Source organism: Triplophysa rosa, linkage group LG15 (genome assembly GCF_024868665.1).
Source record: "Triplophysa rosa linkage group LG15, Trosa_1v2, whole genome shotgun sequence".
Lineage (NCBI taxonomy): Eukaryota > Metazoa > Chordata > Actinopteri > Cypriniformes > Nemacheilidae > Triplophysa > Triplophysa rosa.
In genome coordinates this window covers 24,138,571-24,154,203 of record NC_079904.1, presented here as the reverse complement: position 1 = coordinate 24,154,203, position 15,633 = coordinate 24,138,571, and the positions used below count along the sequence as shown (strand labels likewise).

At 39.0% G+C, this 15,633-nt stretch overlaps 1 protein-coding gene across 14 annotated transcripts in view; it reads right to left on the bottom strand.

The window, feature by feature from the left end:
* epb41l2 (erythrocyte membrane protein band 4.1 like 2) overlaps window positions 1-15,633 on the bottom strand; it is an 82,290-nt gene extending 66,657 nt beyond the window's left edge. For all 14 annotated transcript variants that reach the window (XM_057353573.1, XM_057353577.1, XM_057353585.1 and 11 more), the window contains exon 1: window positions 15,485-15,633. The gene's annotated coding sequence lies outside the window, so the exon portion shown is untranslated. The remainder of the gene's footprint in view (window positions 1-15,484) is intronic.

Genomic DNA, 15,633 nt, shown 5'->3' with positions numbered 1-15,633 from the left:
TGTAATGAATGAATATAATATACAAGTTTCACTTTTTGAATGGAATTAGTGAAAGCACCTGTATATAAACTAGTGTTGTCAAAAGTCTTGGTACTTCGGGTCCAAGTCGGTACCTAAAAATAAAAAAGTTGTCGGTACCTAATTTTCATAAGACACTGTAGCACCGACGTACCGGGTCAACCGGGTGCTGATGCTCTGTCTGACAGGTTGTCAGTCGGAAACTTTTTATAGATGCAATAAGACGTGATGTGCGGATAATCGCGGCTCCGGTCCACAAGAGATGGCACAGAAACACTTCAGATTAAAGTCATATCACAAAGAAAACTAACAGTGTTGTGGTGAAATGAGGAAGCATCTGGATTTAAGTTAACTAGTTCAAGCGGTAAGTTTCCAATTCTGTTCACGTTTGTATTATGAATGTTGTAGCATATGTTAAGTTAAAGGTTACGTTAAAATAAACGTCCCTGTTTGCGTGTTAATTTGTTAGCGCCAATGCTAATCCAGTCAAGTGTCCTTATTAACCATTTAATGCTTTTATAACTGTAATGGGGTAAAATAAAATCGACTAGTTGTTGCAGCCCTATACAGCAGTAGACTGAGGAGGATGTTCATCAGCATGAAAGACCCCAGTGAGCACCGTTTCAGCAACAATTAACTTATACTTCATATATACAAAATGGCATTGCTTTCTATACATTTATATCAACAATGAGCTTTATTAATAAAATTGTGATTCAATTAGCATGAACTGGTGTTTTGCTTCGGTACCGAATTTGAGAACTAGGGGTGTAACGATACACTCAGCTCAGGATTCGGTACATATCTCGATGCTGGGTTCACAATACGATACACATCTCCATATTTTGAACAAAATTAAAAAGTGAAACTGAAATTCAAATAACATTTGTTTTCAAAATATTAACAATTTCAGTAACTTTTTTTGTTGCACATACAACTTAAAGAATTTTAACATTTGAAGGCTTAACTGAACCTGTTTAACTCCAGGTTTGTCACAGAGTGTCAATTTTGACAGCAAATTTTGATTTAGGTTTAGTCATAGTATTTTGACTAAAATGCAATTTAGTTTTAGTCATATTTTAATCATCCCCATCATTTTAGTTTTAGTCGACAAAATCTACATTATATTAGTCTACTAAAATCTATCTGGTTTAACTAATTTAAATGGTGTAATTAAATGTTCCATACAAAGATTTTACTGTTTTGACATAAGGGCAATTCCGTGAAAATGTCGACCTTACAATGAAAAAAATAAGTTTTTACCAGAGGTTTTTACTATGGTAACAGCACAGATTTTAACATTTGGTGGTTCAAATACCCATGTGAGATCTCTCCTCAAATTTGTAAAGCATTTGTTTTATTTTTAGTGCATGATTTTTCATAGTCAGGTAAGTGCCATTTTCAGGATTGTCACATCCATAACGCTACATATTCCTCATAAATGGACACATGAAAATGAATATAAAGTAACTATTTTATGTTCTATAAAGAGGCATCCCTTCTCCATTCATTGGGTATTATTGCTTCAGGATTGTGCATTTTATTTTACAGAAATCCTACAAAGTTTATTGTCTCCCAAAAACCGCGTCCTTTTTTTGACACATCCATAACACATGTCTATTTCCCTTTTTTTAAATAGAATTTTTTTCATAGACTGACATTTTTTGATGTTTAGACTCTGTCAACAAGGGTTTAGTAAAATATAAACAGATGGTTCAATATATTCCAAACAAATTCATTCTCTGAGCATTTTTATGTCACGTCCATAACGTTGGAATTGCCCATAATTAGGGATGTAACGATTCACCGTGAGCCGGTTGAAAATCGGTTATAATGAGCGACGATTCAAATCGGTTGAGGCTTGAACTGAATCGCAATACATTTTTTGGACAGCAGGGGCCGCTATTTTCACTGCAAACCTAAACGTGGATGCTGATATTTCTTAAATGCAAAAAAATCCAAGAAAAGCACATACAGTATTAGTTTGTTTATATTAAAGAGACTTTTTCTATTATTAATTTGTTATAAAATTGCAGTTTAGTTTTGTTATTTGAAATAAAACATTATTTTATCATACAAAGAAACGTGAAGCATTTAAGAAATAATGCAAGGGACGTTGTTCATTTCTAATTTGTTTCAACTAATTTTTTCAAAATAAATCGTGAGTAAATCGTGAATAAATCGCATCGTGAGATCAGAATCGTGAATCGCATCGCATCGTGAGCTGAGTGAATCGTTACATCCCTACCCATAATTGACTTTACCTTGGAATTAAATTAAACCAGGTCATTAGCTTTATTTGTCAGAAGAGTTGAGTAACTACTGGATATGTATTGTTGTGACACAGAGAATATTAGACCATGAGCGACATGTAGCAGTTCATTCAGTCTCATTTTGACTCAATTGACTCGTCCGTTCAGTGAAGGGCGTGTTCATTCAGTACATTCAACCAATGAAACGCTCTGACAGAGCTCACGCTCAAGCGCTATTGGCTCGTGTCTCTCTGCGCTGTCTTTGCTTGAGACAGTAATGAATGAGAAGAATCTTTCAAAAAGACATATTACATAATGTCATTGTTACTTTTCTTAATAAACTTTATGTCTAATGCACTGCAGTAGCCAAGTGACTTGTGTCATGACTAGGGCTGTGTATTGGCAAGTGCCTCCCGATACGATACATATCACGATAGATGGGTCACGATATAATATATTGCTATGTATTTCGATACGATACACATTTGTGATATATTGCAATACTTTAAATAGAAAGTGTAAAAAGTAGCAGTAGAAATACAACATGCTGTGCACTGCCGGGGGTTTTCTGTAAGGATAAGTGTAAAAACATCCCTTACCTCTGCAGAGTGGCCATGATGTGCAATGCATGGACCTTTAGATCAGAGGTTTGGCTTCTCAAACTGTGGATTGCGCCCCTCAAGTGGGTAGCACAGGGGAATAAGGCGGCTCACGCAAGTCACTTGGCTGTTGTGGTGCATTACAGTTAAAACACTGAACATGGGCAGAATAAAACCTCTGCTTCATCCGTGCTGTAAATGTGCTGGTGTCACATCCATGAAAGCACAATAAATGTCATTGTTACTTTTCTTAATAAACTTTCTGTCTAATGCACTGCAGTAGCCAAGTGACTTGTATCAAGCTCTGAGAGATCGAAGCGTTCTTATATTTTTCGACATGCTCGCTTCCACTTACTTTTGGCTGTATGTACAGTATATGACATGATTTAAAAACAATTATCGATAGTAGAGGTATCACTATCAATACGCTATTAAAAAAAAAAGATTGCGATACTTACATGTATCGATATTTTTGCACAGCCCTAATCATGACTTGCGAAGCCTACAAACAGCATTATTTCATATAACTCATTACTCCATTACTTACTGTTGTAAGTAATGGAGTTACTTACAACAGCTGACTGTTCTCTCAGAAGGTGCGCTCGCGGCCGGGATGCACAGAACATACTTTGACAAGTTGTTAAGTACAGGGAATTGTGTGCACGCGACCACTGTATGATGTGAAAGAATGTCAGACCGCCCGCTCCAGTCTGAAGTACACAAGTTACCGACCCGTAAAGACGCTTTCATTCAGAAATTTACTCCGGCGTGACAAGTTCCGTGCTGTGTCTTTCTCTGACACTTTAAAATGCTCCACATACTGCCGACATGTTTGCTGCATTAATAAAGCGCGTCTCTCTCTGCGCTGGTTCCTGCTTGATCATATCACAAGTCATGTTCAGTAAAATTTATTCGGCCATTTCACTTATTTCACATTTCTGCTTATATTGTTTTGCTATTTTCAGCTGAATATTTTCGGCTGCCGAACATTCGGTGCATCCCTACTGTTTACTTGTGGGTCTCTTCGCTTAAATAATGCCTCGTTTCCACTGACTGGTACGGTTCACTATGGTACGCAATTTTTTCCGTTTCCACTGTGAATGGTACCAAAGTAGCGAACCGTACCGTACCCCTTTTTGGGACCCTTTCGTAAGGGTACCTAGCACAGTAGTACCAATAGTACCGGAACCTAATGGGTGGAGCTAGTCTCACTGCAGAACGCTGATTGGTTTACAGAGAATCGTCACTTGCGCGTCCTACAAGGGGAACCAAAGAGTGTAGATACAAAGAGGCGAAACTCAATAGAACGCTCCATTGCGACACCTGCGCCTCCACCATTTTGGGGTGAAGCGACTCTGCTTTCTGCTGTGGTGATGGCAATATCAGCTGCTTTGTTTAAAAAATAAAACATTAAAGCTGAAATTCAACCTGAATGATGATAATACATGACGACAAAAGCCGTGGCTTGCTAGAAACCTTGTCAGATATCAAGCATTTTCACCCCAAAATGGCAACCGCGTTGTTTTCTCTCAAAGTTGCACCTCTTGGTATCTATACTCTTTGGGGGAACGGCATCCCAGGAAGCGCCATTATCATTTACAGATTGCTTTGTTGCGTGAGAATGATGTCGATCGCTACTTTCCGGCATACACCAAGCCTACCTGTTGTCAGTGGAAACGCAAGCTTGATAATGGTTACCCGTAACGAAGCGTACCATACTGTACTGTACCGAACCGTACTGCTCAGTGGAAACGAGGTGTCATTATCTTTATAACACAAATCAATGCCATTTTTGTAACCTTGATATCTCTGTGTACTAATAATCTTTGTGTAAGTTACTAATAAGCCACCAAGAGCTGAAATGTAGTTATGCATCTATGCAGAAAGACCAATCACAACAGACTGGGGTAGGCGACCAATCGGAGCACAGTGGCCTTATGGAAGGGAGGGGTTTAGTGAAACTGAATCTTTGAACTGCTTGGAGGGAACCGTATAGAGATCTTTGAGAAATGGGGTGATATTAAATCTATATTTTGAGAAAATTACAGCGTTTTTTGACCTTGGATGCATTTAAATCTGTTGTTGGGGACTCAAATACAATATTAGGACACTTAAAAATAGAACATAATGGGCACGTTAATAAAGGCTAATCGAATGATATGAAACGTTACAGAATATCGACAGGGCTCTAGACTAACACTTGAGAGAGGTGGCACTGGTGCGTCTGTACTGAAACTGCTCATCCTTTTTTCCCGGGGATCCAAACTACCGTCACCTCTCTAACGTTACTTCTAGCGGCGCGTGGAAAAAAACAAATCAACCAAATCAACATTAAGTATCCATTTCTGTGCGCTACAATACAAAAACTGTGCGGTGATGACCTCAACACCACGGTCGGCATCTCATTACTGCGGTAATGCGGTGATGCGGTTATCGTCACAGCCCACGTGTCTATAAAGATGATCTGATGATGTAACCCACAGCTCCCTCTGAGTGGATGTTGCTCTAGCAACAGATATTCCCACAACCCTTCCGAATGGTTAAGCAATCCCATCCCAGCATGCCACAGCGGGCACAGACAGAACAACAGGCTTCCAGCAGGAAGGACACACTCAATATCTCGCTGCCTTTCTATTGTTTTAATTGACAGTGTTACAGCACAATGCTGCGCTGAGAGGTCATTATTTATAACATACATGAAACACACAATCTGATTTCACAGACACATGCAGTCCAATTCATTAGTGGGTTATTTTGATCAAATTCTGCATCCATCACATCCAAATATCTGTATTCAACTCTGTGACGTCCATTAATTCAGGAGAAAAACATCTCAGCTCCTCCCACAGGACCTTGGAGAGAGAGCTCATGTTAAACTTCTCACACAACATGTGTTTGATAAAAGAGTATTCATTTAAACACAAAGCACCTTCAGATGAATTCCTTCAACTGTGACATCTGTCCACATATACAGTGGCTTGCAAAAGTATTTATCCCCCTTCATTTTATTCACATTTTGTTATGCTGCTGCCTTATCTTAAACTACTTTAAACAATTATTTTTTACATTAATCTACACTCCATGCACAATAATGACAAAACAAAAAACTGATTTTTGACAGCTTTGCAAATTTATTAAAAATAAAAAACAAAAATAAGTACATTGCATAAGTATTCACACCCTCAACTCAGAAAATGGTTATAGCGCCTTTACAGACTCAAATCTTTTTGGGTATGATGTGAAAAGCTTTACACATCTGCATTTGGCAATTTTCTGTCATTCTTCTCCTCAGATCCTCTCAAACTCTGTCAGGTTGGATGGAGATCATCAGTAGACAAACATTTTCAGGTTTCTACAGAGATGTTCAGTTGGGTTCAAGCACTAGCTGGGCCACTCAAGGACATAGACAGAGTTGTCCATAAGCCACTCTTGCATTGTTTTAGTTGTGTGCTTAGGATCATTGTCATGTTAGAGAATGAACCTTCTGCCCTGTCCGAGGTTCTGAATGTTCTGGGCTAGGTTTTCATGATCGTTATCTCCGTATTTTGTGTACAGTCCTTGCAGCTGAAAAACACCCCCACTAGGGCTGTCACGATTATTAAATAATCGTCTCATCGCGATTGTTTGACCTCATCGCGATGGTTTCAGATCATCGCAATTATCGCACATCTCTATAGAAGACACTAGGGGGAGCTGTAGTGCATCTGCATATTGCATAATTTAGTGTATATATGGTTACTAAAGCATGGTAATACTTGTCAAATGTACCACCACAACACAATCACTTAAAAAAAAACTAAAACATATACAAATTACCTGCAGTACAATTTAATATTATTTAAGCAAAACTCAGTGTGAAAACCAGTCTACCAAAATTTCATTAACACACAAATAAAATTTTACTGTAGTCTTGCAAGCGAGGAAAAAACTGACTAGAAGCTTTTCTATGACTGATAGCATTTTAATGGTGGCTTCAATTCACACCTGATCAATTTATTTCATTTACAAGTATTTGGTGGTTGTATTATTGACAGGTAAAAGCCTAAACCTTAAATATATGATGACCCAATTTTTTCTGATGTATTTCCAAGAAAAAAACATAGTGTTGTATTCAGAACAATATGGTCGTTTCAATCGCTGAATCAAAAATGTATGAGAATTAAATGGCAAAGCTCAAAAACATACAATTAATCGCCATAATCGCAATGATTTATTAGACAATTAATCGTCAATCAAATTTCATAATCGTGACAGCCCTAACCCCCACATCATGATGCTGTTTCCACTACACTTTACTGTTAAGACGGTATTGTACAGGTGTTGAGCAGTGCTTGGTTTTCTCCAGACACGATGCATGAATCTGAGATTCATCAGACCAGAATATCTTGTTTCAGACAGTTTGAAAGATTCGTTGAAGTAAGTTTTTGCATATTTCAAGTTTCCATGTGTCTTCACTGAGCAAAGGCTTGAGTCTGGCCACTAAGCCATAAAGCCCAGATTGGTGGAGTGTTGCAGTGATGTTTGTCCTTCTGTAAGTTTCTCCCATCTCCACATATGATCATGGAGCTCAACCAGAGTAATCATCAGCTTCATGGTCACCGCTCTAACCAAGACCCTTCAACATCGATGGCTCAGTTTGGACAGGAGGTCAGCTCAAGTAAGAGATCTGGTGGTTCCAAACCTCTTTCATTGAGGATAAATGGAGGCTACATGCTTCTGTGAACCTTCAATACAGCAGATTGTTTTCAGAAGTCTTCCCCAGATCTGTGCCTTGATACAATCCTGTCTCAGAGCTCGACTGGCAGGTCTTTTGACCTCATGTCTTGGTTTTTACTTTGATATGCATTTTCAGCTGTTGCACCCTTTATAGAGAGGTATGTGCCGCTCCAAATCATACTTATTCAATTGAATTTGGCACAGGTTAACTCCACTCGAAGTGTATAAACATTAACAAGCAAAACTAATGCTTCTGAGCTAAATTTGAAGTGTCCCAGAAAAGGGAATGAATACTTATGCAATGTACTTATTTTTGTTTTTTATTTTTAATAAATTTGCAAAGCTGTCAAAAATCAGTTTTTTGTTTTGTTTTGGAAAAAATAATAATTTAAAGTAGTTTAAGATAAGGCAGCAGCATAACAAAATGTGAATAAAATGAAGTGGGATGAATACTTTTGCAAGCCACTGTAAAAGATCACAGTGGGATGATGGGACGTTGTGGGTAGTTGTCAGGGAGTTGCTATGCATTTGTTTTTGGGGCGTTTTGTTTTTTGGGTGGTTTTAAGTGTGTGACTACTAGACTATGCAGTTTTTGGATGCCCTAGGTGATTGCTAAATCTCATCCCAAAAATCTCATGGCTGCGTTTTAAACCTCTCTCTCTCACATCTACAACAGACAAAGCCAGAGCTGTCAAAATCATTAAAGATGCTGCAAATTCTCTTTTCTTGTCTACAGCAGTCTGGTTTCCGCAGTCAGTTGGCCAAAACAGAGAGGCTCAAGAACTTTTTCTCCCAGGCCATTAGACTCCTTAATATGGACACATCCCACACTTTAAAGGTGCGATGACGTGGTGTTGTTTATTGTTTTATACTGTTGTACGAGGTCTACTTATGACGTTCGCGTGGTTTTTACATTCAAAATCAATAAGTAATAGGTTATTTTCTACCCAGGTTTTAAGGCCAGCTCTGCAACGCTGGGTTTTAATGGGCGTGCCGCACTGAAGACTCTTGGAAGTAAACGCCCACCGCTATGATTGGATAGCAGTTTGCGTAGTTGGAGCCTTCTGTGAATTTGGTTCGAGACGTAACGTTAGGTTACACATTAGCACCATTCACAGTTTTCGCACGGCATTAGTATTATCTGGAGACCTCCTGTGATGTATAAATGACCTCCCCACATCTGTATTTCATGTGACGCATTTGCGGATGTGATGGCAAGGCTTTGCGTATAGTTTGTGTAGCCTATACTTGTATTGCGTTTAATGATATATGACCGTACCTGGCAGCATTTGAGACCCGTGATCACGAACCGGACAAAAGATCACCTTGATCACGGGTCTCAAATGTTACGAATTTCCATGATAAATAAACAACGGGAGACTCCCGGTAACTTATGGATATCACCCAGCACCCGAAATAATACCAAAACACTTCAAACAGCCTCCATTATTCACAAACGGTGGATAAAACCTTGAAAAATTATATATGAGCCCGCCAAATCACCGAGATGCCGATTCGCACAGGCTTAAGATCACAGACAACCTCTGCGTAGATCAGGGGTCAGCAACCAATGGCACGCTGAAAGAAAATCAACGGCACGCCAAGCACATGCAGTCAGATGTTACATTCATTCCAAAATGAATATTATTTATTAGTTTACTAAAATGTTTTAGGTCCAGTTTGAGTTCCTATGACATATTACATAATCCTTGTAATCAAGTTGACTTGTTTTTAGTTGTCACGTGGCGTCAGCGCTCGTGCAGTTGTGCAGCGAGGTGCTGAAGAAATGGTGCTGGGCAATCTTTCAAAAAGATCGGTCGGTATGCACTCTTAAGGTTTTAGACAATGTTGTGTGCCATTTATCAAACGTACTTTAAAACTAAACAAGAGATCACTGAGGCGCCATTCGGCACCACAAAATCTGCCTGTAATAGATGTTTTAAACACGCAGACCGAGAGGCAAAGCATCTCGCTGGTGTGGTGCCGAAAATGACTCCTGCCAAAGTATGACTACGTCCATTCCCCATACCGACCCGTTTAAAAATTTAAAGACCGACAGGTATGTGCTTGATGATAACATCAGACTTCAAATTAACCATAAAGTGGGTCGCATGGACAGCATCCCGTCTAGGACAGCTGTAGGCTACCGCACACCGGACATGTATTCAGTGCGAGCTCAAGCTCAAAGACTACTCCTGATGCAAGTGGGACCAAATTTAACTTAGCCTATTTTTATGTTATTTTTATTAGACAATATGTGGTATTTGAATGTTATGTAATGAATAGGCTCTATATCACGTTGTTAAATCTGTTATTATTGTTCTGTGTCTGCTTTTAATGCGGTAGAATTGAGTAACAAATAAGGCTTTCTGTATTAATGCGGTATTTTTCCGTTATTTCCAAACAGATAAATATATCTTGCACTCTCTGTAACGAAGTTTATTTGTATAATAAAGACGATTTTGAAAAATAACATTGTACGTGGCGCTCTGTGGAGTACAGAGTTGTAGCAGGAGCTGGTGTAGGCCTATATTCAATGCATTATGCTTTTTCCTCAAAAATAAAATTGTTCTTCAGAAATGATTATAATGTTATGTGTAAGCAGCAGGGCATGTGTGCGAAGCGGAGTGGTGTGTCGCTCCGCTCAATATTTCGCTCACCGGTAAACCAAATCCCGCTCAGATCCCGCTCTGACATAAAATGTGTCTAGTAAGCCTAATTGTTTTCAGTTTATAATAAACTTCTTGAATAAATGTCTCCGTTTAAGTAGTAGCCTGAAAAGAGCAGTTATGTTTCAGTCTGACATTCTGTGACATTACAGCCAATATTTTCAGTCATTTTTTATTTAAAGAGTGCCTAAAATAACTGTATAATAACTGATAAAGCATATTTGATTTTCAGTTACTTTATTTCCGTGAACATATAGCTGCCATAGTGCAACATTGTAACAAAATAAACTCACAAAAGATGAAATGCACTATGAACACCTTTATTATTACTGGGGTTAATTAAAATGTCAAACCTCAATTGTTACAGCATTTTAGAATGTAGGCCTACTTTTAGAAACTTGGACAAAGTAGCTGCGTCTTCGAAGGCAGCATGCGTCCTCCGCATATGACATTGAGGTTTATTCAGGTTTTATTTCAGAAAAGCAACTGTTACATTGGGAAGAGTTGGGTCTTCTTAAGAGTAATAAATATAAATGTTATGTTTTTTTAACTGAAATGAGCCTGTATCAAACCTCTTGTCGCCCGCGCACCTCCGCAAATGGACGAGGCGTTTGTAGTTGACGCGCATGCCGTTGCGCTATTATTCAGGCTTCATGCTCGTGTGGTGTACATTGGACAATAATCCAGCAGCAAAAAAGTAAATCACCAAGAGGGCGGAGCAAGCGACTCTGAGCGTATTGAGCGAGCAGAGCAGAATTTTCAGAACGGCGCTCTCCACTCCGCGAGAAATATTAATCCCCGCTCTGAACTGATCCCCGCTCCGCTTCGCTCACATGCTCTGGTAAGCAGATAACATATACTGGACAATTATATTGAGATATAATTGAACGTAATTTTAAACAATGTTGAAATGGCACAGAGATTATCAAGAAAAAAATAAACGGCACACCATGTCAAAAAGGTTGCCAACCCCTGGCGTAGATCAATCGATCAATAACAAAGCAATAGTGATGCATAGTACAAAAATGTTTTACTCGCATAAGATTGCTGCGCCATTCCTATCGGATCCAATATGGATGCCAAAGCACTGCTTTTTCATTTTAGTCTCTCCACAAATCCAGTGTTTTAAAAAAAAGTTTTATTCAGCTTTGAAACAACCATATTGTTCTGAATATAAAGAATATGTTCTTTTTCTTGTAAATACATAGGAAAAAATTGCGTCATCATACTTAAGGTTTAGGCTTTTACCTGTCAATAATACAACCGACAAATACTTGTAAATGAAGTCAATTGATCAGGTGTGAATTGAAGCCACCATTAAAATGCTATCAGTCATAGAAAAGCTTCTAGTCTGTTTTTTTTCTCACTTGCAAGACTACAATAAAGGTTTACTTCTGTGTTAATGAGATTTTGGTAGACTGGTTTTCACACTGAAATAATATTAAATTGTACTGCAGGTTATTTTTCTGGTATATGCTTTAGTTTTTTTTTTTAAGTGATCGTGTTGTGGTGGTACATTTTACAAGCATTACCATGTTTTAGTTACAATATGTACACTAAAATATGCAATATGCAGATGCACTGCAGCTCCCCCTAGTGTCTTCTGTAGAGATGTGCAATAATTGTGATGATCTGAAACCATCGCGATGAGGTCAAACAATCACAATGAGACGATTATTTAATAATCGTGACAGCCCTAGCAATGAATGAAGGATACTCCCTGTTGTAACATCCACCCGTTGTAAAAAGAAAAGTGACATCTAGTGGATAGTAGTAGCAATAACATTAACGTAAATGAATGTCCAGTGCATGCTTAAATATGAAAGAAAAAAAAATCCATTCACAGCTTTTGAAAATCGACATTGAATTGATCCGTTTAAAAAAAAAGATTAATCGATTTTTCTATTTTTTTCCCCCAGCCCTAACCATTGCTACGATAATCAATAACTTGTTTGCCTTTTATGCTTAAATTAAAAGCTTATCTTTGTAAACTGACACATTTAAAAATGTTTATACTGACACTTTCTAAATTTAACAGCCACTTATTTATTTTAAACCTGGGAACATCTTCGTGTTAACCAGCTTAAATAAAATAAACCTAAAAAACATTTCAGTGCAGCAACTTGCATTAAATCTAAGCACATTAACGTTCATTCAAAAATATGCATGGAGCATATTTTATTTTAGAGCAATCCTAAACTCTTTCTCAGACTAGTTTGTTCACGTTTCCCTTATTTGCGTGTTAAGCGCCACCTAGTGGACCCATAATGTAATAACGCTTGGAAATATATTTAAAATGTCTCGTTTCATTAATTAATTAAAATAATAGATATTTGGCGCAGCGTATAGATTCTCGTATCGCTCGGAGAAGGAGGACGATATATCGGCATATCGATATATTGTCACACCCCTAGTAAACACCACACCACTGCGCGCCTTTGTGTGTAAGCGACACGGTAGTCTGTGACAGATGCATCCGCACCGCGAGTCTCCGCTGAGCGAGCGCGCGCATTTTCCAAAATGTACCAGGCATTCGCAAGTAAGCTAATGAATGGAAAATAGGGCTGCACGATTAAACGCTGTACTTCTACTGTTTGGAGTGTATGTGGAGTTTCTGCACGAGAGCGCCCTCTGGCTTTCAGGTGCAGCAGCATTGAACCGTACTTCACTGAAGAACTGTGCAAAATCGTTGTAAATCGTTGTCTTATCGTGTGCGTTTTTTTCAACGATTTATCGTGCAGCCCTAACGGGAAACACTCGTTCGTCCCTCCGCGATCGTGTTCAGGGCAAAACGGGGAGGAGCAAATTGCCCTTTATTGTAATCCGTCAAAATGATGGACGGCCATCAGATTTTTCCGTCATTGGTAAAAAAAATCACAAAGTGTAAAAGCTGTTAGCTGTTCTTAATTTCTGAGCTATTCTGATGAGCTGAATTTTAGCTGCTGATAATAAAACTGTAGTCTGTCTGGAGCAGTAGTGAAGACAACAACATGTGGGACACCCAAACAATACAGCATGTTTGTCATACTCAGATTTGATCAACTAAATGAAAGCTATGTGTGTAACAAACACAAAAGACATTCCAGACTGTATCCGATGGGCAAAAGATGAATGACTGTCAGAGATGTTTTACACTGCCACTGTACACATGTACAAAACGACAGGACATTCATATTTTCTTAAATGGCAGTATTTATCCATTTTGGGTTGTCCTTTAAAGAAAACCTGTTAATGTAGCAACAGCGGTTTACTGACAGCATCTAAAGGGCCCTTTACCACCACAAATGCATCATAATACCAAGCGTACACCGGGCATTAGCTACACCCGTACTCCACCTAAAACACGACACTCAGCCAAAACCTAATCCCTACAGCCCTGCAAAACAGCTTTATGTGACTAGGGGGGGGGGGCGTACAACATTATCCTATGACATAATCTGCCTTGCATTGTTACTATCAACAACAGCTGAATGACAGGTCAATATAAATAACATTGATTTAGTTCCTTTATTAACACCCATTACAAAAATAACGTTTTCTCTGCAAATACAGTTTTCAAAAATTCTGTCCATCTAATCACCCCCCAAAAAACAATCTCCTGCTGAGGGCACTGCAGATCTGAGCTGGTAACTAAATGTATGTATGAACCCTACAAGATTTGTTTCATGAACCATTGATTCCTTGATCAAGAACATGCCACATCCAGATGATGTGATGAGACTGATTTAAACACCTCCTGTCCCGAATTTAATCTCAACGTGCAGCATCACTGATGCGTTCAGTGGTGTTTCAAAGGGTGTTTTTACTTCACCCAAAAAAGAAAATTCTGTCTTTATTTACTCACCTTCTACTCCTTCCAAATCTGTATAAAAGTCTTTGTTCTGATGAGCACAGAGAAAGATATTTGGAAGAATGCTTATAACCAGACATATTTTGCCCCCCTTTGACTCCCATAGTAGGAAAAATGACAACGGTAGTCAAAAGTGCTTTTGACTTTTGTAGGACAGCAAAAAACTGTTTGCTGTCCTACATTCTTCAAAATATCTTCTTTTGTGTTTAACAGAACAAAAAATATATATAATGTAATTTTACCCAACTATGGGAGTCAATTGGGGTGAATGGTTATAAGCATTCTTCCAAATATCGTTCTCTGTGTTCATCAGAATAAAGACATTTATACAGATTTCCCTTTAAACAGAAGTGAGTCACGCTGTCTAGGTAGGTATCCTACTGGATTCTAATGTATAGTCTATATCTGTAGATTACGGTATTATGGCTGTTACCAGTATAAACGTCTGTATATGGGGTGCAGATGGAAGCACAAGGTTTTGAGGTCGTGCACTTGCAGGGTATACGCGGCGCGAGATAAAGAGCGCGCCGCAGAAGATGGCGTCGCGTGAAACAGAAATACACGCACACCTGTGCTGCGTGGTTATTTACGCGCTAAAACACTTTACGAGCGAACACGACCCACACACACACACACACACACACACACACACACCAGGCTGTGAACGCGCTCTAGCCACGCGGGAATCACTCTCTCGCTCTTTCTCCGGCACGTGCCCGTGAAATCCATCGTAAAGCCACAGGGAAACCTACAAAATGCGATTATTCCGGTATCCACGCGCTTGATGGTGTGGTATGTGAGCTGATGGGATGCAGTTTGATATCCCGCCTGTTTAAACGCGTCACACGAGGAGTTTGACGAGTAAACTATTGTAAAAGCGTACTGTGTGAACATAACGACTGGAGATTATAGCGTTACGTTACATAAACACGCGACTGATAGAAGATGGGCGGACACAATGTGCACCCATATGCAACACACACATCATTAATGTATCGAACAATATCATTAGACTTGTTTAGTTCCACTGCTTAAAAACAACAAATCTAAAACACTATACATACATCACAGCAAAGCATTTAACACCGGAGCAAAGCATCATTACACGAGTCATTACATCCACGACACGTATTCACGTGAAGCATATGCAGTCACCATTCAAACCATAAGCACAGATAAACAAACATATACACAAATAAGCAGAGAAAACACACGTAATCGACAATTATAACTCGAGCCATGGGGTTTAACGTTATCCAACGGACCATCATGCGAAGAATAAAGTTGCTCTCCTTCACAATCAGATCCACGCGTGATCACCGTCATAAAAAACCACAAACACTGTACTTACTTATTTATCAAATCAAGATGTAATCGTACCTGATTCAGTCTAGAAGCGCTCAGGTAAACGTTCAGGACGCGGTTTACGATAAAACACCTCGGAAATGTTCCGTTAAAATTCCCTCAGCAAAATCTTTCTGTGAGAAAAGCCAACGTAGTGAAACACGCGAACCCGCCCCGCGACTGTC